General features: G+C 41.3%; 1 non-coding gene across 1 annotated transcript; it reads left to right on the plus strand.

Annotated features, from left to right (window-relative positions):
- Positions 1-2,522: 2,522 nt before the first annotated feature.
- On the plus strand, positions 2,523-2,594 carry Trnah-gug (transfer RNA histidin (anticodon GUG)). The gene has a single exon. It is a non-coding gene; the product is annotated as a tRNA-His (tRNA).
- Positions 2,595-3,468: the final 874 nt, after the last annotated feature.

Raw genomic sequence — 3,468 nt, forward strand, 5'->3', positions numbered from 1 at the left:
CAAAAGGAAAAGATTCCCAAGAATACCTAACGAAGAGAAATACGAGAAAATAGTAAGAGAGAAAGTAGAAGACGAAGAGGCGAAAAGGATGAAAAGATTGATTCATTAATATAAAATGCACCAGAGAGGAAAAGAAGAGATTGTTAAGAATAAATGGAAACGACAGACGAACAAGAAAGAAAAAGGCACGAAAATATTTTAAACTTTTCCAGGATCTTCACACAGTAGACACCGACACACAGGACTGCAGGAAGCGCTGACGAAGGAATGAAGTCACCTACTTTGCGCATAAGTACACACAAACACACAGAAACAAAACGCATAGCAGAAACGAAAATATATCAAAGTTATTATATCTTCACACCTGCAGTAAACACATACAACTGCAGGAGGCGCTGACGAGGGGTTGAAGTCACAGGGAAAAAGAAAATAAATAAATAAAACGCGCACTTAAGGGACAAAATCGCGAGAATATATAAAATTTTCTCAAAAGCTTTCCATCCGTAGACACCAAAACCTGTAGGAGGCACTGACGAAGGAATGAAGTCAGTTATAAACAAACACAAGAACAAAACCCAAGGGGGAACGAAGATGTATCAAACTAAAGTTGAAAAAACTTCGCACCTCCAGACACCAACACACACACACACACCTGCAGGAGACACCGGCGAAGGAATGAGATCACTTATAAACACACACAGGGACAAAAAACACACAAAGAGCAAGACACTGCTGGAGAAAAGTGACGTTCACCTGCCGAGTCTGACACAACTGTGACGTGCCACCACCACCACCACCCTTACCACTACACCTCGGCCCTCGCATCACCACCACCACCACCACCACCACCACCACTACTACGCCACCACCAGCACGCCGAGGAACATATATGGACTTGTCTTCACCTAACAAGACCCACCACCACCACCACCACTACCATCAGGAAGGGCATCTTAGTAACCTTGGGACTTCCATATGCTTATCAATACATCTCTCCCAAGCCTTAACTACCCGTGATAATCAGCTAGTTAGTATGAAATTTCTCTCTCTCTCTCTCTCTCTCTCTCTCTCTCTCTCTCTCTCTCTCTCTCTCTCTCTCTCTCTCTCTCTCTCTCTCTCTCTCTCTCTCTCTCTCTCTCTCTCTCTCTCTCTCTCTCTCTGTGTGTGTGTGTGTGTGTGTGTGTGTGTGTGTGTGTGTGTGTGTGTGTGTGTGTGTGTGTGTGTGTGTGTGTGTGTGTGTGTGTGTGTGTGTGTGTGTGTGTGTGTGTACTCTATTTCTCTGCTGCTATTTGTTTGTATATCTTTCCGTGTATAGTTTTGCGTTTTAAGTATTTGATACGTATAACTTTTAACTATTTTTCGACAGCTTTTGGTCCCTTGTGTCTTTGCTAGCCAGCCTTCAAATTATACTATTTATCTATAAGGTAGTTTATTTATTCATGTACATATTTAATTCTTTAGTTGTCATTATCTCGTCCACCTTTATGTCCATCTGTCCTCAAACTGATGAATGAAAGTTGACAGGTGACCCGTGGCAGAGAGAGAGAGAGAGAGAGAGAGAGAGAGAGAGAGAGAGAGAGAGAGAGAGAGAGAGAGAGAGAGAGAGAGAGAGAGAGAGAGAGAGAGAGAGAGAGAGAGAGAGAGAGAGAGACTGACTCACACATTCTCACACATCTACCTCATTATCATCACTAATACACACGCGAGTCACAAACGAAGTATCAGATAAGGCCTAATTCCACCTGAGGATTTTCTCCCTCGCGGCGACAGGTGAGCGAGTGAGGGAAGTGGCAGCGGCTCAGCTCAGTACGCTGCCTGAGGGAGTGACACGCGGGGAGGCACGAGAAACCTGGAGGTGCTTATCTTGACATGTTTGGGAGTCCCACTTGATATATTCTTAATGGTTACAAATATGATTAGTCAGGTTTTCATGTTTTTTTTTTCTCTCTCTCATTAGTATTACAGAAACCTGAAATGACTTGCACTGATGTTTTTTTTTATTCTGGGGTCGCGTTTGAAATATTCTCAGTGGTTACAAATATTACTGGTCAGGTTTTCATGGGTTTTCTTTTCTTTTTTTTTTTCTTCTTTTTCTGCTGACAAAAAAGACATGAAAACAAGCTTGAAAACACGAATATCTTACAAAACGGTTAAGAGATATCGTTTTCATACTTAAAAGATTTATAACTATTTTCCAAAGGATGCCAACATGATCAGTCTGGTTCTCATGGGTGTTTCTTTCCTACTGGCAATGAAGAAACATTAAATAACGTTTGAAAAACCATACTAACTTCTATTATAGTTATAAGTTGTCGCTTTTTCATCCATAAATGCTTTAGACTCACTGAGAATATTATAAAAGGTTACAAACATAATTAATCGGATTTTCTTTCCTATTTTCATTTTTTACTGACAATGCAAAAACATGAAAATATGCTGAGAAAAAAAACTAAGAGCTTCTATTACAGTTACACCGTTATAGGTTTACAAAGTTGTCACCATCTTCCCTCCATGAACCGATAGCCGTGATCGTATAGTGGTTAGTACATTGCGTTGTGGCCGCAATAACCCAGGTTCGAATCCTGGTCACGGCAAGTTCCGGTGTCTTTTTTTTTTTTCATTATTATCTAATTAAGAACATACACCAGTATTCCAGTAGACTCCTCCTCCTCCTCCTCCTCCTCCTCCTCCTCCTCCTCCTCCTTCTCCTCCTCCTCCTCCTACGAACCTTCAACTTTTTTTTTTTTTTTCGGAGGCGTTGGAGCGAAATAAGGAAGGCAACAATAGAAGAAAGGCTTTCATAATGTATTTGTACGGTGGGAGTGCAAAGGAGGAAGAGGATTGGTAATGGATAATGTTGTATGAGCTGACCATTACACACACAGAGAGAGAGAGAGAGAGAGAGAGAGAGAGAGAGAGAGAGAGAGAGAGAGAGAGAGAGAGAGAGAGAGAGAGAGAGAGAGAGAGAGAGAGAGAGAGAGAGAGAGAGAGAGAGAGAGAGAGAGAGAGAAAGCGATGAGTTTGAGGAAGGGAAATGGACAGAGTGAGGGAGGGAGGAAGGAAAAGAAAGAAAAGGAAGCAAATAGCAAAGGCGAGAAATGTTGCAAAGTTTGAGAAACGAGTTGAGGGAAGGAGAGAGAGGAGGGAGAGATGGAGGGAAGGAGAGAGAGAGAGAGGGAGAGGAGGAAAGGAAGAAGAGATCGTGAGATATGATGACAAAAGGTCTGATGAACGAGGAAATGAAGGGAGAGAAGAATAATGAGAGGAAAAAAAGAAGTAAGAAAAAGAAAAGGAGAAAAGGAGATGAGAAGAGATTGAATGCCTTAAGAAGCAGTGCGTAATAAGGAGAGATAATAAAGAGAATGAGATAACGTAAGCAATATAACAAGAGAGAAGAAAATAAGAACATGAGGAAGACTTAACAACGAATAAACGGAGGAAGAAAAAAGAACAAAAAGAAAAAAATAG

Source organism: Scylla paramamosain, chromosome 24 (assembly GCF_035594125.1).
Source record: "Scylla paramamosain isolate STU-SP2022 chromosome 24, ASM3559412v1, whole genome shotgun sequence".
NCBI lineage: Eukaryota > Metazoa > Arthropoda > Malacostraca > Decapoda > Portunidae > Scylla > Scylla paramamosain.